Source organism: Gorilla gorilla, chromosome 21 (assembly GCF_029281585.2).
Source record: "Gorilla gorilla gorilla isolate KB3781 chromosome 21, NHGRI_mGorGor1-v2.1_pri, whole genome shotgun sequence".
NCBI lineage: Eukaryota > Metazoa > Chordata > Mammalia > Primates > Hominidae > Gorilla > Gorilla gorilla.
This window is the reverse complement of record NC_073245.2, coordinates 62799934-62824412: the sequence shown is the minus strand read 5'-3', so window position 1 is coordinate 62824412 and position 24479 is coordinate 62799934. Positions and strand designations below refer to the sequence as shown.

The window sequence follows — 24479 nt, the reverse complement described above, 5'->3', positions numbered from 1 at the left end:
GAAGAAAAGCAAAGAAAGTCTCAAGATGACAGCTGTGAGTGGCAAGTCTATAGACCAACCACCCAGACACATGGAGAATGGAAATTTCAAGTAGGATGTCTCCAAGGAAAAACTTGAAACTGAAACCACTCTGTCCAATACAGTAACCCTGAGCTACATGTGGCCAGTCTAAAAAGAGATGTTCTGTAAGTGTAAAATACACGTTGGATTTTGAAGACTTAGTAACAAAAGAAATAAATAAAAGCAAAATATCTCAAGTATTTTAAATATTGACCATTTATTGAAATAACATTTTGAACAAACTGGGTTAAGTAAAAGATACTATTAATTTCATCTGCTTCTTTTGACCTTTTTTACTATGGCTACAAAAAAAGGTAAAATCATGTATGTGGGTTGTATTATATGTCTACTGGACAGCACTCACTGATCTTGTGGAAAATCATTCTGTAAGGCTATAAGAAGATATGGGAACATTAGCAAAAGCTACAAAGAAAACTATGCAAATTTAAAAAAAAGGCAATTATCATGGGGTGTGGTGGCATGCGTCTATAATCCCAGCTACTTGGGAAGCTGAGGCAGGAGGCTTACTTGAGCTGAGAAGTTTGAGATGAGTCTGGACAACATGACAAAACCCCACCTCTACAAAAAACACAAAAATTAACCTGGTGTGGTGGCAAGTGTCTGTAGTCTCAGCTACGCGGGAGGCTTAGGTGGGAGGACTGCTTGAGCCCAGGAGTCCTGGGCTGCATGTGTTATGCCGATCGGGTGTCCGCACTAAGTTTGGCATCGATATGCTGACCTCCCGGGAATGGGGGACCACCAGGTTGCCTAAGAAGGGGTGAACTGGTCCAGGTTGGAAATGGAGCAGGTGGAAATTCCTGTACTGATCAGCAGTGGGATCGTGCCTGCGAAGAGCCACTGAACTCTAGCCTGGGCAATATAGTAAGACCCCATCTCTTTAAAAAACAAAATAGGAAAAAAATTAAAAAGTCAATTATTAACAACAGAAATAATGTTTAAAAAAGAAACACAGTACAGTACAATACTATATGTGACTATGTGCAGAGGCAAATAATGTAAACAATGAGTACTGATTTAACCAAAAGGTAAAACATTGGGAAAATGGGGGTGATGAAGCAGAGGGGAGGAAAAGAAAGGGGATGGCTGTTTAAGAAAACTAAATCCTCCACCTTAATAATGGTCTCAAATAATGTATCAAAACATAAACATTTTGAGCTGGGCATGGTGGTATGTGCCTGTAGTGTAGTCTCAGCTACCTGAGAGGCTGAGGCGGGAAGACTGCTTGAGCCCAGGAGTTCGAGGCTACAGTGAGCTACGATGGTGCCACTGTACTCCAGCCTGGGCGACAGAGTTAAGACCCCGTCTCTGAAAAATAATAAAAAGAATTTATAAATTTAAGAAAGATAAACATTTTGCTTAGAAATATGGAGATATATACAAGCTGTAATCAATCAGCAGAACAAAGATTGGGAGTGGTGGTCGATGAGAAAGACCAGAGAAATGGTCTGAGGTGGGGACAGCAAACCACCAGATTTTATTTTATTTTTTAAAAGATGGGGTTTTGCTCTTGTTGCCCAGGCTATTAACTTCATCTGCTTCTTTTGACCTTTTCTACTATGGCTACAAGAAAATGTAAAGTCATGTATGTGGGTTGTATTATATGTCTATTGGACAGCACTCACTGATCTTCTGGAAAATTGTTCTGAAATAATGCGATCTTGGCTCACTGCAACCTCTGCCTCCCGGGTTCAAGAGATTCTCCTGCCTCAGCCTCCCAAGTAGCTGGGATTACAGGCATGCACCACCATGCCCGGCTAATTTTGTATTTTAGTAGTTTCACCATGTAGGTCAGACTGGTCTCAAACTCCTGACTTCAGGTGATCCACCTGCCTCAGCCTCCCGAGGTGCTGGGATTACAAGTGTGAGCCACCACACCCAGCCAAACCACTGGATTTTATCATAAACCGATTATGGTACTATTTGACTCCTTGAGTCATGTGCATATTCAATTTGGATTTTAAAAATGTCCACATTCTGCTATTCTGCTTATTTATTTATAAAACTGTAAAAGAGCAGGTAAGAGTTTTTGACTTATACTAGAGAGCAACTAATAACAGAATGATGGAGCTCGAGTGGTGGTTCACATCTGTAATCCCAGCACTTTGGGAGCCGAGGTGGGAGGATTGTTTGAGCCCAGGAGTTCAAGATCAACCTTGGGCAAAAAAAATGATACCTCGTCTCTACAATACATTTAAAAAATTAGCCGGGTGTGGTGGCGTGCACCTGTGCTTCCATCTACACAAGGGGTTGAGGCAGGAAGATCACTTGAGCCCAGGAGATTGAAGCTGCAGTGACCCATAAACACATCACTGCACTCTAGCCTCTCCGGCCTGGGCAGCAGAGCGAGACCCTGTCTCAAAACCAAAAACAAACCCACACAAAAAAACAACGGCATGATGACAGATTACAAACCTACCTAAGAGTAATAAATTAATCCAATAGTAACACGTCCACTGCATCACTTACGGATGAGATTAAGCTTTCAGGGAAACGCTATACAGCACAGAAAAAAAAAAACCTGAAAAAGTAAAAATCTAAGTCTTAAATTTGTTATTCTACTTATCATTTGGAAGCATTCAGCAGTGAGTACAAATTCTGCCCTTGAAGTGAAAAACAATCTGGTCAGTCCAGCTGGTGTGACTGGATGAAGATGTAAGAAATATCTGACACAGATAAACCACTCAGCTAACGAATATTTACCCAGAGCAAATAAGGGCCGAAATGTCAATAACAGTTGCAACTGATTTTATTCAGCCAAAAGGATTATGCATATGTACTTTTTTTGGTGTGTGTGTGCGCATGCCTGAGAGACAGAGAAACAAACAAACAAAAAGAGGTAAGAAGGAAAATATGGAGATGTCATTTAATAAAGACATTGGGAAAATAAAAGGTATCTACATAATACTTTTTAAAAAATAGATTTTAAAATTAAGGTATACTCAGAGTAAAATGCAAAGATCTTAAGTATGTACTTGAATACATTTTTAAAACTGCTTTTGAGGTATATTTTACAAATAATAAAACATACCCACTTAAGTGTTCAGTGAGTTTTAAGCAATGTCTACAACCATTTAACTATCAATGCAACCAAGATACAAAACATTTCCATCACCCCAAAAAGTTCACTTGTGCTTCTGGTTCCAGTCAATTCAACCTTCCACTCCCACCCCCCTACTGCCACCAAGGGCAACCACAGTCTGCTTTGTATCGTTCACATTTTTTTCCATACCATCTAACTTATTGCATTTACTAGCATAAAGTTTGCATAATACTCCTTTGAATTCTCTGTTTTTCTTCCTGATACTGTTAATTTGTATGTCTTTTCTTTTTTCTTGGCCAGTTTAGCTAGAAATTTATCAATTTTGCTGATCTTTACAAAGAACCAGCTTTTCATTTAATTGATTTTCTTTGCTCTTTGTTTTATACTTCACTAACTTCTACTCTATTTCCTTTCTTCTTACTTTGGATTTAATTTGTTCTTTTTCTAATTTCTTACAGACAGCATGTAGTTGGGACATGCTTTTTCAATCTAATCTGACAATCTTCATCCTTTAATTCAGGTATTTAGAACATTTACATTTAATATAACTATTGACATGGCTAGATTTAAATCTGCCATATTGCTAGTTTAGTTGCTATTTGACTCATTTGATCTTTGTTCCTTTTTTCCTCTATCTCTGCCTTCTTTTGAATGTTTTTCTTTTTTTTTTTTTTTGCATCTATCTTATCTCCACCATTGGCACATTAGCCATATCTCTTTATTTTCATTTTTTAGTGTTCTATTTGGTTTACAATATGCATTGAATTCATGACGGTCTACTTTCAAATAATAGTGCATTTTACCAAAAATATGACAACAGCATTTGTCCACTTATCCTTTATACTATTATCATACATTTTTACTCCTATGTTATAAATATGATGTATTTTTATTTTTGCTTTAAATAACTTTTAAAATAAAAATATATTTCATATTTATCTATATATGTCACTTTTAGCAGTCCTCATTCTTTTGTATATACCCAAATTTCCATCTTTTATCATTTCTCTTCTGTTTCAAGGACTTCCTTTTTTTTATGCTAGTCTTCTGGCAACAAATTCTCTGCCTTTATTTTTTCCCCAATAAGTCGTTATTTCACTGCCTTTTGAGAGAGAGAGAGAGATGTGGTCTTGCTGTTGCCTAGGCTGGAGTGCAGTGATGTGGTCCTAGCTCACTCCAGCCTTGAACTACTGGGCTCAGGCAATCCTCCCTTCTTAGCCTCCAGGCTAGCTAGAGTTACAGGTGTGGACCTCCACATCCAGCTAATTTATTTCATTTTATGTTTTGTAGAGACAGGGTCTGGCTATGTTGCCCAAGCAGATCTCAAGCGATCCTCCTGACTCAGGCTCCCAAAGTGCTGGGATTGCAGGCATGAGACAGTGTGCCAGGCCTACTGTGGTTTTGTTTATTTTGCTGAAGGTTTGTTGAAATGCTTGAATCTGTAGGCTTATAGTTTTCATTAAACCTGGAAAAAACTTGAACCTTATTCCTTCAAGTATTTTGGGGGCAGACTTGTTTAATATTGTTCCATATGTCACTGAGGCACCCCCTAATCCACATTTTTTTCCTCTCTGTACTTCACTTGGGTATATTCTCATATAGATGCTGTTTTTTTCTTCTGCAGTGCCTAAACTATTAATCCTATCCAGCTAAATTCTCATTTCAGATATTGTATTTTTCTTCTTTAGAAATGGTATTCGGTTGTTTTTCTTCCATTATCCTCATTATGTTGTTTTTCTTTAAATCTGCTAAGTTATTTATAATAGCTGTTTTAATGTCCTTATCTGCTAATTTATCATCTGTCATTTCTGGGCTTGTTTCTAACGTCTGATTTTTCTTCTAGCTATGCATCACATTGTTTACTTATTATTATTACTTTTTGCATATCTGATGGTTTTCGGTTGAATGTTTCTACCAAATATCCTACGTATTACAGAGGTCTGTCTCTCTCCGTTCTGGCCGATGCAAGCTTGAATGAGCGCTGGGAATTATCCACTCCCCAACAGTTGTTCTTTATCCAAGCTCATGAAGAGACACCCTACAAAGTGTACACTGTATCCAGCCAGACTCAAGGTGATCCCTTTGCAGATTTCTGGAGTTCTTTCTGTCACAGCCTGCTCATCCTTAGTACCCTGCTCTGCAAATCCTAGCCATTTCAGCCTCCTTTGAACCCCAATCTGCCTCCTAAATTCAGCAAGATCGCCAGGCAGAAAGTTCATCCTAGCGCTCATCCCTTTCCAGTCTACTAAGGTAATGCTTTTATTATCACTCTATAGTTTTCGTATTAGTCACTAGACAAAAATTAGATATCAGAGTGTCAACATTTAGTCAACAAATATAAAGGGCCTACTGTGTGTCAGGCACTGTTTTGAATATTGGAGCTACAGCAAAGAACCAAACATAAAAATTCCTTCCTTTATAGAATTTACCTTCTATGCGAGACAGAGAGAGACAGAGAGACAAAATATATGTCAGCTGATAAGTACTAAATTGAAAAATCAAGTAGAGGAAATAAAAGGAGAAGGTTGGGCAGATTATTTTTTTATAATAAGTAGGATGGTCACAAAAGACCTTCCAGTAAAAGTGACACTGGAACAGAGATCTGATGTAGGTGAGGGAGTGAGCCATGGGAATGTCTGGAGGGGAATATTCCAGGTAGGAGGATGCACGGCACGTCTGAGGAAGAGAAGAAAGCCATTGTGGCGGGAGTGAGGGGCAAAGTGGTGGAGATGAAGCTGCAGGTCAGGGAGAGCATGCTGGATCCCAGAACAGGTATATTAGCACTATACCTGGCTAGTTAAAAAAAAATTTTTTTTTTTCCTGTTTGTAGAGATGAGGTCTCATTATATTACCCAGTTTGAGGCTGGTCTCAAACTCCTGGGCTCAAATAATTCTCCAGTCGCAGCCTCCCATAGTGCTGAGATTACAGGCATGAGCCACTGCACCTGGCCAAAGATTTCTGATCACAGCAGTAAGTGGATCCCTTCTGGCTGCTACGCGCAGATGGGATTGCAGGGATCAATGGTGTAAGGAAGGATACAGTCAGGAAACTAAGGTAACAATGCAGCAAAGGATGCTGTGGCTGAAACCACAGTGACAGTAACAGAAGAGGTGAGAAGGGGTCAGTTTCTGGATAATTTATTAGAAATCAGTTTCTGGCGAATCCCTCATCTTTCTCTACTTTAGAATGGTATATGGAAAACACACACATACTCTGAGTACAAGTCTTTATATTTCATTTTGTAAGATAAAATGCCAGGCTTAGAGTCTTAAAATTGAGGGGTGATAGGACCTACGCAATTAAAGGTAACTATAACATTAATGGTTTGGAAGAAAGTAAGTAGACTACCGTACCGTAACAGCAAAACAAGATTTCTGTATTCTACAACTGTATCATAGGGGAGCTACCTTTCCAACAGCTATAGAAAAAGCAGATTCATGACTAATGAACACATTTAACTAGCCTTCCACTGCAAGCAAAAAATGTCCCTAGAAGATCTTTTATTATGCTAACCAAAGATTAAATAACTACTTCTAATCTACTGAATGTGTAAAATTTCCACAGAGAAAACAAAATAAAATAAAAGCCTTTAAAACCGATTAAGATGACTGCTGGGTAAACTGATAAGCCAAACCAAAAGGGAATAATAAACTTGCCATGAAACAGATTCCCAGAAGAGTCCCCTAAACAAAAACACTAAAGATGTCAGGAGTCATTCAGTGTGTGCCTCAGCATTTCAGGGCTGGATCACACTAAATTAGGAATTTTACCAATGGGAAATAGTATCAACAGGTAACAAACAGATTCTTTACGGATCCCTCCTTCCCCTAGTCCACACCTCAGCGGTTTTTTAAGAGCCTCCTTTCTGTTAGTGTAGATTTCAGAAATGTGATAGAATAAAACGCCACACATCATAGATGTCAAATGTGTATGGCTCTCCCAGAGTGCACGCCTGATCATGTGCTCCTGAAGCAGGCTTGGGTGTGCCCAAAGCTTACAGGTAAATGGTTTCCATTTCACTGTATCATTTTACACAGGCATCAGGCACACAAAGTGATCTGAATCATTTCTGTGGTAAACCATTCTCATGAGAGAAAAAAGCAAGTCCTTCCAAAGTTATGATTTAGCTAGGCTAGGAAGATTCACAAGCACTTGATCAAGTTTAAACAAAGCATCTGCTGAGCTGGAGATTTTAAAAGGGGCAAGGAGGGGCAGAAACCTTCTTCACCTGAATAGTTTTTATAGCTCTTCCTCATTTCCCATCCTCCCCCACTCATTTAAGAAGGTAACAGATGATCTCCCAATGAACACAAAGGGGTAACATACTTACAAAACTCTGGTAACAGAATGAATTAGAGCCTGGAGTTAATTAATTTTTATATTTATTCAGGAAAGCTCATTATCCATTATTCAGACACCTCCCAAACCCAATTAGGCAAAAAGTCAAACTTGGGTGAAAAGCTGGCAATATTTGATTAGAGATTTCTATTTCTCCTGAAAACACACAGGCATAAAAGCCAGTTTATCCTTGCGGAAATATTTCCATGTTTATATTAAGCACTTCATCAAGTGAAACATCACAATCTGGGTTTAACACCCTTCTCCTCGGTCCACAACTGGGTGAATGTCTCTTACGGGCTCCATGGTAAAATGCATTACTCATTTTAAAGCTATCTGCTAAGTGAAGAAGTAGAGGCAGCAACCCATTAGCAGCCAGGAGTCTGAGAAGAAGTGCTTTGGACTCTCATCTTAGTGTCCCCTCCTAACACAGGCCCAGGCCCAGAGTAGGCACTCAACATAATTTTGTTAACTGAATCAATGGATACATCTAAAGGTTCCCAAAGCTTGAAGTGTCCTTAACAATATACCAACATTCTTTATAGAACAGAAGTGCTCCTGAAAGGGAATGTGTATAAGCAAATATCTGATCCAATCCTATTTTCTCAATTACTTGTTACAAAACGGAAATTACTGAAATCACATTTATTTTATTTATTTGCAGTTGACCCACACAGCCTTCTGACCAAACAGTGCCAAAATAGTTACTAAAACATGGATTCAAAGCAGAAAGAGTAATTTTTGAAAGTGATCTCTGTTTTAAAAATCTGAAGGAATAAAAAACTCCAAGGGTACCTTTTACTCACTGGAACTTCAGGGAACTACAAAGTCCCTTAGCACCCATCACATCTTCTAAGATCTCCCGGAACCTCCATTCTACAAATGGTTTTCTAATTTGATTGTTCGGGTTGTTACCTGGTTCTTCAGGGAAGCTACTGGCTCTCAGAAATGTACAGACAGAGCTAGATTGAAGGGAAATGCAGAAGTACAGTAAACGCAATGATTTAAAATGCAGTAAGTGAACACACAGTGTACATTTCCTGGAACTCTTGCAGTAGTCGCTGAATAGGGAGATATATATAGAAGGGGGGGTGGGGTAACTAGCATAAAATTTTAGAAACCAGATCTTCAAAGTAATGCATGTTGAACAAATTTTGTTAATCACAAATCTCATTATAAATGAGAAAATTTCTATGTAACAAAGTATACTCCGAGGAATATACAAATCATCAGAGGTTCAATGTCTTCCAGGTCAAAAGCAATGCTATATCCTTCATATATGAAAGTTAATGAAACGACATAATTTACTACAAAAACCTTAGGAAAATATTTTTATTATATTTATGTGTACATTCATATAAGCAATATGAAATAAATCATATACTTAATATGAAATGCTAAGATAAACTACACTGTTTAATAATAAAGAAAAAGCTTAAAATTAAGCTAATCAGTACCAAGTCTGTTTTGGTTTAAATTTTAAAATGACTATGTACTGAATAAGAACACATACTAAAAAGCAAACCAGAATCTTTTGGTTTGGTGATAGTTGAATGAAAGACAGGGGCTGAGGGGAGGAAGGGGCAAAACTGGTCAGCATTGAAAAGGCAGCAGGATACCAAGTAACTGTCCCTGCCACAGCTGGAGGAAGCGTTGGGTCCGCTTGTACAGTGGTCTGGGGCAAGGTTAATAGATAATGGAGCTACAAGTCACTAACAGAACAATTATGTGCACTTGGAAAACTACGTGGAAAAAAAACAATCAACTGCTTTACAAACTCCCCACAAATCAAGGGATAAGGGCAGGAATGAGGGCATGAAAAATGCTTCGTGAAACTGGCATGGAGACCCTCTGGTGGAGAGGGTGGGGCTGCTTTCACACTCTGATGTACACCCACTGCTCCAAACATAAAACAATGGTCAATTAAGTTTAGAGAAAACCATAAAGGCACAGCTAGGCTCAAAAACAGCATGAGAATAAAAACAAAACAAAAGGCTCCCAACTCAAAATGACCTAGAAGCAAGGTATCAAACACAGAAGACAACTAGTTAGTTCTACAAATGATAACCAACAAATCAACTAGAACAAAAATCCATTCCATATGCAATTTATTGTATAGCTTGTTGGGGACTTTAAAAATAAACATACTTGGGCCAGGCGTGGTGGCTCATGCCTGTAATCCCAGCACTTTGGGAGGCCAAGGCAGGTGGATCACTTGAGGTCACAAGTTCAAGACCAGCCTGGCCAACAGGGTAAAACCCCACCTGTACTAAAAACACAAAAATTAGCTAGGTGTGGTGGCACGCACCTGTAACCCCAGGTACTCAGGAGGCTGAGGCAAGAGAATTGCATGAACCCAGGAGGCAGAGGTTGCAGTGAGCTGAGATTGTGCCACTGCACTACAGCCTGGGCACGACAGAGCAAGACTCCCTCTCAAATTAAAATAAATAAATAAACATACTTGGCCACGTGCAGTGGTTCACACCTATAATCTCAGCACTTCAGGAGGCCAAGAAGGGCAGATCACATGAGCCCAGGAATTCAAGACCAGCCTGGGCAACACAGTAAGACAAATCAGCTGGGTGTGGCGGCTCTCACACCTGTATTCCTAGCTACCTGGGAGGCTGAGGTGGGAAGGTCGCTTGAGTCCAAGTAGTTGAGGCTGCAGTGAGCTATGACTATGTCACTGCACTCCGGCCTGGTGGCAGAGTAAGACCCTGTCTCAATAAAAAAAAAAAAGAATCAAGCAATTAAATATACTTAAGATTAGAAATACACGAAGGAATCGTGTATAAAAAAGATATTATGAATAAAAACAGGAAGAAGTAAAACCATAACAAGGAGATGTGACTGAAGAAATGAGAAATCCTGGAAATAAAATGAATAATCATGAAAAATTTTTAAAAAACCTTAAGAGATAGGATAAACGCTAGACTAAGCCCAGTCAAAGCATGAGCAAATTGAAAGCTACTACAGAGAAATGTGCCCAGGATGCAGCATGAAGAATTACGAAAACACAAAACGGAGCAGTTCAGAGGCAAGGGGGACAGATGGACTCCAGTCCACACCTCAAAATAAGCAGCACTGAGACACGGAGGCAAAGGGTCATGCTGCAGGATGTTGAGAATAAAAAAAATCTTCAAAGTAAATTACAATATTGTTTGGAAGCTTAATAGAGCATTAACATGGTCATTTACTTAATTTTTTTAAAACTCTACAGTTATGCAGCCATTTAAGATAAGAAACTCTTAAAAATACAATAAAAAGGGACCATTGTCACTGATGGTGACCCTAAATCATTTATAAAGCAAAGCCACTTTTTATGTGTGTGGCTAATAGCTAGTTTTGATTCCCTGAGGCCTGATGTAGTTTCAGAACTGAAAAATTATTTTCCAGCTAGAATGAGATTCATCTAGAAATGGGGTATCCCATCTTTAAGAAAATACTGTTGTCAGTGAAAGCAACATATTGACATAGTGGTCTACCACTGAAAAATTTTAACGCGGCCGGGTGCGGTGGCTCACGCCTGTAATCCCAGCACTTTGGGAGGCCGAGGCAGGCGGATCACAAGGTCAGGAGTTTGAGACCAGCCTGACCAGCATAGTGAAACCCCGTCTCTACTAAAAATACAAAAATTAGCCGGGCGTGGTGGCGCACACCTATAATCCCAGCTACTCAGGAGGCTGAGGCAGGAGAATCGCTTGAACCCGGGAGGCAGAGGTTGCAGTGAGCCGAGATCATACCATTGCACTCTAGCCTGGGTGACAGAGTGAGACTCTCAAAAAAAAAAAGTTAATGCAGATAAAATGAATTTGGGCCTTAAACCAGAATTTAGAAACAGCACACCAACTTCATTATAGTAAGCTTCTAGAGCCTTTGTTTATATTATTTATACAAAGAATCAGAATAGAATCATTACCAAAGGTATAAAAATTGCTTTTTTCAAGTGTCCCTGACTTTAAAGCTTATTTTTACAGTCCTTAATAGTGTCTGCTTTTAAAAAATCACTTATGTTTTCTGTTAAATGTCATGAATTTCACCTTGGGTAGAAATCAATAGGCAGAAAATGAATCAGACTTACAGTAATTGATGTCAATAAAACATATTGGAACCACTATTTTTTTTAAAATGCTGAGAACCACAAAACCATTCCTGTAAGAGAACAGTCTAAAAAATTAAATCTACTTTCACTTCTGTTTTGTTTACCTTCTGCTTTCCATAATGACAGCTTAAGAACTTCAGGCCCTGGGCTTCTGCTGTTTGCCGGAGGACAGTGGTACAGTTGACTAAGGACACATGTAGTTGGCAGACATCTGAAAGCGGAAGGCTCACAGCTTTCCTCACCGGGAATCAGACTATCAATCACCAGCTTCTGCCCTCCATGGTCCCAGGGAGAAAGGTATCATAGGAATCCACATGATACTCCTACCCTGAAGTATGGAGAACCATCCTCACAAAACTGGGATGATACTTTGGTGCACAATTTGGAGTGTGAATGGGAGGAAAATAGAACATCAAAATGAAACTGGCTTTGGTTAAGAATTTCTTTTGTATTCCAAGAGTGGCACAAGATTCTGCTACCAGGACCAAGGAAAAGGCATATGTATTATTATCAACCAAATGAGTTTATAAAGTACTTTCTAGATGTAGTGTACTTTTCTACATACCATCTGAGGGGTAAGGATGAAGAAGGAACAAAGAATAAAATACGACCAATGCCCAAAATTATTTGGAGAGTGCTTCAGTGAAGCCACAACAATAAAAAGACAATCTGGGGAAGAGAGGAAGCAGGCAACCAAGCTCCTCTGTGTGGCTTTCCAAAGAACTCCCCATATGCATTAAGAACGCAAGGTTCAGATTCAATGCATTAATCCGTTCAATTCATCCAAATATCGACTGAGCATCAACTATGTGGCAAGCACTAAGCATATGAAGATTAACAAGAAAGACAAAAGACCTGCCCTCACAGAGCCTGCGCTTCAGGGGGGAAGACAGTCAAACAGATGTCTGAGCTAGGCGCTGTTACATGCAACCCTCATAAACGCTACCATCCCCGCTGCCAACAAGTGTCCCAAACACAAGGGATCTAATCACTTTTTTTAATTCTTCTTCTTTCTTTTCGAGACAGGACCTGTCTCGCTCTGTCACCTAGAGTGGAGTGCAGTGGCACAATAAGGGCTCACTGAAGCCTCGACTTCTAGGGCTCAGGTGATCCTCCCACCTCAGCCAACTGGATAGCTGAGACTACAGGCACCACGCACTACGTTCCACCATGCCTGGCTCATTGTTTCCATTTTTTTGTAGAGACGGGGGAGGGGGGGGTCTCACTATGTTGCCTGGGCTGGTCTTGAACTCCTGGGCTCAAGCGATCTGCCTGCCTTGGCCTCCCAAAGTGCTGGGATTACAGGTGTGAGCCACTGAGCTCAGCCAGACCACTCTTATTAAGGCAGAATGAATCGTTCAAAGGCCACAACCTCTAGCTGCACCTGCATCTTTCTTTTTGCTTCTTCCTGGGGATTAAGAGTTCTGGCACTGAAATGTGCCTAAGAACAATGGTACCAGGCTGTACACGTAAAACCACGTGCATCATACATTATGAGCAGTTTAAGGATAACTTGGTCTACATACAGATTTCTCATCTTTTTCAGACTAATCCATGAGGAAGATGCAACTCCATTAACATACCGCTAATTTAGGATGTTGCTGAATAAACAGCAAAGATTTAAAATCATCAGTTCAGTGAGTGCTTACTATTTACTATGCCAAGATGGGTTATGCCTTGTCATGACGTTACAAGAAACACAACCCATTTTAGCCTACAGCCTGTGGTTTCCTATTGTCTTCCCCACTACGAAGGCATGCAATGTTCAGGGTGACTCGAAATTCCTACTCAAGAAAAAGTATCTGGGCCAGGTGCAGTGGCTGATGCCTGTAATCCCAACACTTTGGGGGGCTGAGGTAGAAGGATCACTTGAGCTCAGGAGTTTGGAACCAGCCTAGACAACATAGGCAATATAAATAAAATAAATAAAATAAAAAGTAAAGGAAGACATTGTACCTCTTGATGGGAATCACACTCAGCAACTTGCAGAGAGGTGGGAGAAACCTGTGGCTACTTCTGCTAACAATCTAATGTTATTTTATTTATTATGATTATTATTACTTTTTGAGACAGAGTTTCACCCAGGCTGGAGTGCAGTGGTGCAATTTATGCTCACTGCAGCCTCTATCTCCTGGGCTCAAGCAATTCTCATGCCTCAGCCTTCCAAGTAGCTGGGATTACAGGTGTGTGCCACCACATCCAGCTAATTATTTCTAGTTTTAGTAGAGACGGGGTTTCACTGTGTTGGCCAGGCTAGTCTCGAACTCCTGACCTCAGGTGATCCGCCCACCTCAGCCTCCCAAAGTGTGAAAGAGATAAATACCCCAGCTCCTTGCTTCTCAGGTACAGCAATGTGAAGGCATGGCCCTCGCAGTCTCTCGGACGTCCCCAGTGGGTTTGAGCCCCGCTGGCCCAGTGGGAACCTGCTCCTTCATGTCCCTTCCCAGACATAGTGATTTGTTTCTTTCTGTCCTTTGCCTTCTAATCTTTTGGAATGTTAGTGTTTTTCTCATTCATATAAGCTCTTTACGTATTTTAAAACCATCAACTCTTTATCTTTATTGGAAATCACTTTTCCAACTTATCTGTTTGCACATTTAAAAAATCAGGCAGGGCGCAATGGCTTACACCTGTAATACCAGCACTTTGGGAGGCCAAGGGAGGAGGATTGCTTGGGCCCAGGAGTTCGAGACCAGCCTGGGCAACATGGTGAAACCTCATCTCTACAAAAATAAAAATAAAACAAGTAGCTGGGTGTGGTGGTACATGTCTGTGGTCCCAGCTACTCGGGATGCTGAGGTGGGAGGATCCCTTGAGGCCCAGAAGTCAAGGCTGCAGTTAGCCATGATTGGGCCACTGTACTTCAGCCTGGGCAACAGTAAGATCTTGTTTTAAAAAAAATTAATACTGAAACAATTTAGTCCAGGTGCGGTGGCTCATGCCTGTAATCCCAGCACTTTGGGAGGCTGAGGCAGGCGGATCACGAGGTCAGGAGTTTGAGATCAGCCTGGACAACATGGTGAAACCCTCTCTCTACTAAAAATACAAATATTAGCCAGGAGTGGTGGCCCATGCCTGTAATCCCAGCTACTCGGGAGGCTGAGGCAGGAGAATTGCTTGAACTCAGGAAGCGGAGGTTGTAGCGAGCCAAGATTGCACCATTGCACTCCAGCCTGGGTGACAGAGTGAGGCTCTGTCTCAAAAAAAAAAAAAAAAAAAAAAAAAAGTTTAAAAGTTTTTAATTTTTATGTATTCCAACCTATTGACCCTTTCCTCTGCAATTTCCTTTATTGCTTCTAAAAGTAGAAAGTCTTCTTCTTCAATATTGGAATACCACTTTTTTAAAAAAAGCATTTAACATTAAACCATCAGAGTCTATTTTCCTTCTACCATTTTCAACTATGCCCATTATATTGCCTTTACGTCTCACACTATGCTGAGAATAGGTGTTTCTTCTGGCTTGGTCAGCTTAACACAGTTCTACTATGCTTGGTGTCTTCTTTATGTTTGTGTATTTCAGCAGCTGGAAAGGCTGCATCCTCCTCCCTCTCCCGAAATTCAAATAGTAACAAAATGCAGCTGCATCTGGTAGTTCTGATTTCAGAATGAACACATCACTATTTTTCAGAGATAGACAAACTATTATAATTAGATAGAGTTGGTTTTTAAGAAGATGATGCAGGTTACCTTCATTCTTTGCAACTATTTAGCAAATTAAAGGTCAAGAGGAACACAAGATATCAAAATATAAGGAATTTTTAAAACCTACAATAGTATTTTTGTAGTTAAAATAAATACTGCTCCTTTGTCCTTCTGTAAGGAAAGAATGGGCAGGATGGCTCTGGTATAAACATTTCCCCCTTCCCCCATATTTATGTTGCATATAAACTTGCAGTAAAATACAAGAAAATATTGAAAACATTAAATTGTTCCTGTTTATCATGTTCATAAGCAGATCTTTAAAACAAAGAAAGCATAGCTCTCCATGGCAGTTATCTGACTTCTAAACTCCAGGGGAAGCAAGTTGTATTTTATCAAATATATTTAATTAAGAAGCAATGTTCAGAGTATCTATTTCATATAATAGGCATAACATAGAAAAATCTCAACAAATTAATATATCTTACCACTTCCTCAACATATTTAGTAAAATGGGATTTTTAAAAAGTATTCTTATCTCTTTCCTCTCTAGTCACAAGCCTTGGGCAACAGATGCAAGATCTTTTGGTCATCTGCCTTCTTAGAACGGAATACATAAAAAATAAATTGTCTATACAATGGAAGCAGGCAGTAAACCTTTGCTAATAACATATGATCAATTTTTAGAAGCTTTTGAAGGCTGAGGGATGCCAAATCCTTTCTTAAAAGGGCTTGCTCAATATCTCAAAGCCACAACTACAACTATATAGGAACCAAAATCCATATACATATTGCTAGAAACAGATCTGGGGTCACTATTATTACATGAATAACTTAGGCCTTATAAACAACTATTGCAGAGATAATATCCTTTAAAGACATTACACAATTGGCTATACACTCTTCCTCCAAAGCTCATGAAATGACAACATCTAAGTTAGGTTAAGAGAAAAACAAAGCTTTCCCTAGGACCTGCAAAAATCAGGATGAACAAAGAACTTTAGGAACATTAAATCTGTTCAGATTTTCATGCAACAGCAGTACATAAACTCGGGGAAAAAATCACTATTAGAATGTGTCTTTCCTACTGTGCTAAAAATCAGTCTTCGCAAGATTACTCAAAGCAAACCATATAAAATTTCACTAAGATACGTTCATCTTGTGCTCTTGTTTAAGAAGACAAGATAGCTAGAAGGCCAGAATTGTAAAACTCTTTTAAAGTAACTGGTTTTACCCAATCCCCTAGGTATATTAAGGCAATATGATGCCAAAGCCAAGTTTTAAGGATCACCTTCAGAGTGAAGACCACATTGTACTTGCAGCCAATTTTTGTCCTTGCATTTCAAGTTATGCCAAGTGTTGATGGGTCAGGTAGTTATGTCATGGTCCCTGTCCTCAATGAGTTCCCACTGTGGCCACAAATAGTGTTGAGTAGAAAGTACTGATCAGAGGGGAAGTCTATTCTACAGGAAGAAGGGAAAAACATCAAGGTTGGCTAGTAAAAACGAGAGTAGCAAATTTAGGAGTAATTGCAGAGCAGTCACATCTGGTGCAGAGGAAAGAGGAAGCTTCCAGGCACCACTGACCTGCTACCTCTCCTTGCCGACTTTGGTTGGCCTCAATGGGTGGTAATAAATCATACAGCTATGTCCAAGCTGCTTCCCCTAGTCTGTTCCGGCACTGTTGCTTCAAAGGAAACCTCAGCAATGAGGGCCAGGGTGGAGAAGGGATGGCCATTCTGAGGCTAGAGCAACCTCAGAAGCCTGCTGCTTGTGTCACTCTGCAGGTTCTTGCCATCACACAAAAGGTCAGAAAGGAGAGAGGAAGCTCACGCCATACTACGATGACCTGCGACCGGGTCTGGTTTGCCCAGGCTCTTAGAAAGGAACGTGGGACACATGTACAACTGTTAAACATCTTGCCACTGTTCACCAAGCCTGGAGAGGCTTCCCAGAAGAGATGACAGAAGAGCTGTCCCGTACATCTCATAGGAGCCGACACTCGTAGGTCTAGCTTGGTCATCAGCACAGCACAATTATGCAGACATTGGGCCCTCCATAAGGATTTACTGAATGAGTGTGCCAAACCGGTCGGAAAGAACCAAGGTGAAAGCAGTGGATTTGGATTGAGAAAATAGACATAGCATGATGATGACGATGGCAAACAAAGTAAGAACCGCATAAGAAAGTACCAGCCACCAAGTCAACTTTGAGAACTTTCTCTATTCTCTCCCTTGACCTCCTTAACAGAAGGCTCATGGGGCATTTTCTAGCAGTGAGTAATTTCCTGCTGATATCCAGGGAATGCTGGGTGTTGAGAGAAACATTTCTCAGAAGAATGTGCCTCTTCACCTCTACTTCTCCTGCAGGTCGCACTGTTTTCTGATGTGGTACATTCCTGAGACGGAATGTAGTACATTCTATCTGACACAGAATCTAGGCTCCCCACAGCCTCCTTGCAAACTAGGGACTGAGCAGGTGGATGGCTAGGATATCAAGAAGGTTTTCACATGGAGCCCTGAAACAAGCCAGATAGAGACCTAGTATAATCCACAGCATTCCCAGTGGCAGGAGGACCCAATCAAGACACAACAGAACTCTCTGCGCAAACACTATTCAGGCAGGGGTGGCAAGCACTGTCTTCCCAGCTCCCTGTGCCTCGAAGAGCTCACCATGATGATTAGCTCCCTAGAGGCTGGACTCTTGAGTACTTGGCAGGCTGATGGGCACCTCTGCTGAACCCTGGACGGTAGCAGCTTATTTCCTGGATATTTTGCCTTTCTACCTGAGTCCAAAGTATAGGTGGTACTCGCTCCTCCGATCCCTGAGTGACATGGTTTGTAGTTTTGCCCCCTCCAAATCTCACGTTGAAATGTGATCCCCAATGTTAAAAATGGACCTAGTAGGAGGTGTCTGGGTCACGGGGGCAGATCCTTCATGAACGGCTTGATGCCGTCCTCATGGTAATGAGTTAACACTCTATGAGTTCATGTAAGAGCTGGTTGTTTAAAAGAGCCTGGCACCACCCCCTTCTCTCTCATAATTTTTCTGTTAAGTTTAAATGTATGTTTTTAAAATTTTTAATAAGGCCAGGCACGGTGGCTCACGCCTGTAATCCCAGCACTTTGGGAGGCTGAGGCGGGCAGATCACGAGGTCAGGAGTTCAAGACCAGCCTGACCAACATGGAGAAACCCTGTCTCTACTAAAAATACAAAAAATTAGCTGGGCGTGGTGGCGCATGCCTGTAATCCCAGCTACTTGGGAGACTGAGGCAGGAGAATCACTTGAACCTGGGAGGCGGAGGTTGCAGTGAGCCGAGATCACGCCATTGCACTCCAGCCTGGGCAACAAGAGCGAAACTCCATCTCGAAAAAAAAAATTTTTTTTAATAAATGAAGTTAAAAAAAGTGAGAGGAAGTGAAAGAAACAGACGATAGGCAAAGAAGATCAAACATACACATAACAGGCTGAGTTCCTGAAGAAGGAAACCCAAGCAATGTACCAGACGAAAAACGGAAAACTCTAATTCAAGATTTTCCTGAAATTAAAAAAAAAGATTTAAAACTACATATTGAAAGAGCACATGGATTTTTGAGGGAGCACAACCCAAAACAGCCAACACCAAGACATGGTTGCATAAATGATTAGACTTTAAATTAAAAGGTTAAAAAAATCCTTTGTTCCTCAAGCCCAGGAGTTCAAAACTGCAGTAAGCTCTGACTGCCTCACTGCACTAAAGCCTGGGCCAACAGGGTGAGATCCTGTCTGTTTAAAAAAAAAAAAAAAAAAAAAGAGAAAGAGGGAAAAAAATCCTTTGGGCACATAGACAAAAAACCCTAAGTCACTTATAAGCAAAAGATAATTAGACTGTCAAACATTTACAGCAATGCTTTATACCAGAAGACAATAGAATAACATATTTACCTTAAAGAAAGAAAATGTGATCCAAACATTTTTATATACAGACCAAATGGCCTTAAAATAATAGGCTGCTGACAAACTATTATGAATATGTACTGTTGATTCACAGAATATTGTTCCCACAAGCCCTTCCTGAGGAATCTAGTGCAGAAAGAGCTTCAGGAAGAATTGAGAGAAGAGGCTGGGCGTGGTGGCTCACGCCTGGAATCCCAGCACTTTGGAAGGCTGAGGCAGGTGGATCACCTGAGGTCGGGAGTTTGAGACCAGCCTGGCCAACATGGAGAAACCCTGTCTCTACTAAAAATACAAAATTTGCCAGGCGTGGTGGCACGTGACTGTAATCCCAGCTACTCAGGAGGCTGAGGCAGGAGAGTCGCTTAAACCCAGGAGGTGGAGGTTGCGGTGAGCCGAAATCGTGCCGTTGCACTCCAGCCTGGGCAACAAGAGCAAAACTCCCTCTCAAAAAAAAAAAAAAAAAAAAAAAAAAAGAATTGAGAAGAACTTAGAGTGAGCATTAATATTTACTAGTAGGTCTAAGATAGAAGGATGTAAGGGAGACAACACTCTATACTACAGCTATGTCCGAGGCAGAGGCACAGAACAGGACGAGTTTGTGAAAAGTAAAACAATCTTGCTTATTGCTTTTATAGGTAGCAGCTAGGAATACTTCAAATCAGACTCTGGAGGAGGGTGAAAGAAGGGAGAAGAAATGAATATTAGCTAACTTCAACACTGCTCACAAAAGGGAATCACAACAACAGCCAAACACTGAGAAGATGAAGGGCATATAATAAAGATAATAGTATAGAAGCAACTATTAGAAAACACAAATGTTCCTAAATGCCAAAAGATTTAATGATTTATAAAATTTCTTCTCATATTATACAAATAACATGTCCAGTGTATATAATACAAAGATATAACAATAACCTAACCAGTGTTCACAGTCTGGCAGTGCCTACTCTTCCCCACTCTTCTCCAAACACACGCAAACGTAAACAGCGAATTCTTACTGCTTGTTTTTACACAGATAGGATCACACTGTACACATGACTCTGACAGTCACACCTAACTAGTTTTTCTTCTCAGGTCCTTGCTGTTTGCTTGTATAGCCCCTTGGCCGTTTTATCTCCTGTTTCTACATTTTTTTTCCAGCTGACTTTCTGGTCAGTGTGCTTGTAGCTACCCCACGCAACCTGACAACCAGCTTCTCTTCTGTCCTTTTCATGCTTTCTCAACTCTAATACTCTAACACAACTTCCTTTTCACATTTCTGTTTTTTTTTTTTTTAAACTTTTTACAACACCCTCAAATCAAAACTCGGGATTGTTTTCTGATTATAAAGGTACTGTGTTTCCATTTAGAAAATTCAAGCAACACTGAAAACCAGGAAGTATAAATCAACTGACCACCTATGTACCAACCAGGGTGCTGAGTATCTTTTCGGTTATTTGTTCCCCAGAGAGGCAGCCAGTGGAGAAAGTTCGATGGCCTATTACCACCTGAGAACAACATCCACTCAAGATGAAGAGCAAGAGCTCAAAGCCTCCTCTGTTGCTGGAACTTTCCCCATGTTTATTCTTCTACTTACTCTACTCTGCTTAAATTACGGGCCATTTGACATGTACATTACTGTCAGGCCTTTTTCAGACATTGCTGATGCTTCAGTCCATTTTGAAAGGCATTCAATGGTTCTCTGTTGGTTAGGTATCATCCAGCATACCTTTCAGCACCCAGGGTAACTATAAACTGGCTAAACCGTATCTAAACAATCAACAGGCTTATAAAGTACAAGCAGATTGGCAATTCTGTTTTCAATCTCATTTCTCTTACAGGTAGCTGCTTTCTTAAAACAGGTTTAAAGAAAACATACAAGGGTATGATGGAGATATGATTAGGAGAGGGAATGCTTTTTGAGAGCAGAACAAAACAACCTAGAATTGAATCACATTAAAAACAGCTTTACTACTAAAAGAGTATTGAAAACACAATGCATACACACGTGGATACGAGTAACACTGGGGAAATATGAATAAGACGAGCAGACTGTATCAATGTCAGTATCGTGGTTGTGAGACTGTACTGCAGTTCTGCAAAATGTTATGGGCAGTGGACGGGGGAACTAGGCAAAGCGCACATGGGATCTGTTTTATTTTTAAAATTTATTTATTATTATTATTATTATTTTTGAGATGCAGTCTTGCTCTTGTTGCCCAGGCTGGAGTGGAATGGTACCATCTCGGCTCACCGCAACCTCTGCCTCCGGAGTTCAAACGATTCTCCTGCCTCAGCCTCCCAACTAGCTGGGATTACAGGCGCCCGCCACCACACCCAGCTAATTTTTGTATTTTTAGTAGAGACGGGGTTTCGCCATGTTGGCCAGTCTGGTCTCAAACTCCTGACCTCATGATCTGCCTGCCTCGGCCTCCCAAAGTGCTGGGATTACAGGCGTGAGCCACCGCGCTCAGCTCTGTATTATTTCTTTCAACTGCACAGGAATCTACAATTATGTCAACAACAATTTTAACTAAAATATATGATTGGCAAAATATAGATCAAAATGTTTAGAGTGCTTATAAGCTGCAGTGATAGGAATAAAGAAAAATTTTGCTTTTTTTGTTTTCTACAGTAAACATGAAATATAGCATAAAAATAGAAAAGTAAGTATTTCTTAACAAGAGGTAAAAAGATATAATCAAGACTTGGGACATGTAAAAAATATTTTATAAAATCTCAAGGAATATAAGTAAAGGGAATACAGGACTGTTCAACAAATTACAGGATTCTAAGTTATTAAAAACATCCTTAAAATTAAAAAAATCTGGGTAAACAAAGGGGAGGGCCTATGTATAGTGGTAAAACATTAACTTAAGGGAATGGTATGTCAGGAGGCGATGTGCTCTAGGGACCAATGTTCTGGCCACACGCCTTCCCTGTGTTCTTTAAAATTGCTAAGCCACCTCTAATCACATCATTCTTTAAGCCTTGCTTAAGTGCCCAAGGACCACTTCAAACAAGCTCAAAGCTCCTTTGTAAACACTTGCATTGCATCTTTTATTTTTCTTTCCCAGCACTCCTCCACAATTAAAATTAATCATTTGTGTGACTGTTTCAGGTTGGTCTTCCTCTTATAACTATAAAAGAGGCCATGGGTACACGTTTCTAATCAGCACACCGCCTGGCAACTGCATTCATGGAATACATTTTTAAATGAAGTAAGCGCCAACATAAATTATATGAATATACAGATGGCTATCACACTGCCTTATAGGGAAAAGTAAGACTCTTCTGTTCAAGAATAACTGTTAGGTAGGTAGATGACTCTCAAGAGCTGAGTCTTCAATAAGGCTTTATTTAATTTCACAAACATTTCTGAAGGATTTATGGAGGTATCCCATCTTATGTGGTGACTAAATCCTACAGTTAGCTATGAGGTAAAATTTGCACACAATCAAAATTAACCTCAGGAAAACATACCTTAAATTGCCAGCATCTAAGCCTTACACATTTTAATGCCTAGATTTTAACCTCTTTTCTCTTTTCAACTGATACCTCCCTTTCCCCAGAGGATATCAAGGTGTGGTTTGATATTGGCAATGTGGTATTCAAGGAATTTCTTTCTCTCTATCTGGGGGTGGGGGACGGGGACCAGTACATATGGTTTAATTAAGGAAGGCTAAATGTATATAAGACACAAGACCACAGGGTGACTGAACATTAGGTACTGAGGATACAAAGATGTGAAAGGCAATCCCCATGTTCCTATAGGGTTCACATTCTAGCTAAAAAGAAAGTAATGTATCAGCAACCAAATAAAAATATTAATTCATATAAAATGTCTAAGCATTAAAAAGGAAAAGCATGCTGCAAAATCCTATTTTGCCTGTCAGAAGCTAAACACTGTTCTTTCTAGCAGCTTGCTTTCTGTAACCAAATCCTAACTTTCCCCTAAGCAGATGGAGTCCTAAGGCGAATTAGGGCAAAGTTAACGTGGTCACGGAGGCAACAGAGAAAAGAGTATTCATAATAAAATATTTCCCATACTACAAAAAAGGGGGGATTCAATAGAAAGGACACCTCAGTGTAGGAAGAGGGAGGCACGTGCTCCGCTGAGGCAGGGGCTGTGAATAGAATGGTGGGTGGCTCCGCAGGCAGAAGACACAGCATCAGTAAAGACAGAATGTGGAGCACGCGCTGCAGGTGTACGGGGACCTGGCCAGGAGATCAAGGGAGTGCCTTTATCCAGGCTTGCCTTCAGCACCTGTGTTAGGAATCTGGAGGTAACACCCTCATCAATGGGGAATGGAAGTTTTCAAGTAGGACAGTGATACATAACATGTCCTCCCACGAAAGATACAGCAGAAAGGAAGGACCTGAACCAGCTGACGGCGACTTTGAAGACCACAGATGAGAAGGGCCTGAACTAAGGCATGGGAAGGAAGTGAAGGAAAGAGTTTCAGACATACATCCCAAGAATAAAATTGGGCCTATAATTCCAGCACTTTGGGAGGCCAATGCAGGAGGACCGCCTGAAGGCAGGAGTTCCGCCTGAAGGCAGGAGTTCAAGGCCAGCCTGAGCAACAGTGAGACTCTGTCTCTACAAAAAATAAAAATAAAAAGTTAGCTGGGCATGGTAGCAAGAGCTTGTAGCCCCAGCTACTCCAGAGGCTGACGTGGGAGGATCATTTGAGCCCAGGAATTTGAGGTTACAGTAAGCTATGATTGCACCACTGCACTCCAGCCTGGGTGACAAAGCAAGACTGCATCTCTTTAAAAAAAAAAAAGAATAAGGATTAAGTTGGAGGACTTGGCAGTCAACTGGATGTCAGAGTAAATTCGAGTTGAAGATTACTTTAGGTCTTGAGTTAGAGTAACTAAGGAATAGATACAAATATTAACTTATAAACATGCCACTGACTTTATAATTACTCAATGTATTTCTCAATACAGCAGAAGAAAAAAAATTACAGTAAAAACAAAAATCAAGCTTACAAGCAGATAAAGCAGTCCTCTATGTTACAAAATACACCCTCCAAACAAAAGCAGCAGAAAGCTTACAGAATACATTAGAAAACATATAAAATCTTATGGGTACTGACTTCTAATATATTTTAAAATAATGCAGCATATTTTCACGGTAAAAAATGGCGTAAGTGCTTGAGTGATTTTCTGGCAAAAATAATTAAATGTGTTTCAAGGAACTGCTGGTAAGTCAGAGCAAGAAAATCTAAAGTCTCATTTGGATTAAATTTGCTAAAAGCAGAAAGTGCTATTTAATATGACAGCTTCGGCCGGGTGCAGTGGCTAACACCTGTAATCCCAACACTTTGGGAGGCTGAGGTGGGCAGATCCTGAGG

The 24479-nt window shown here is 40.4% G+C and overlaps 1 protein-coding gene across 1 annotated transcript in view; it reads right to left on the bottom strand.

Moving 5' to 3' along the window:
* PTPN1 (protein tyrosine phosphatase non-receptor type 1) overlaps positions 1 to 24479 on the bottom strand; it is a 74832-nt gene that overhangs the window by 26121 nt on the left and 24232 nt on the right. The gene's annotated exons all lie outside the window — the stretch shown is intronic.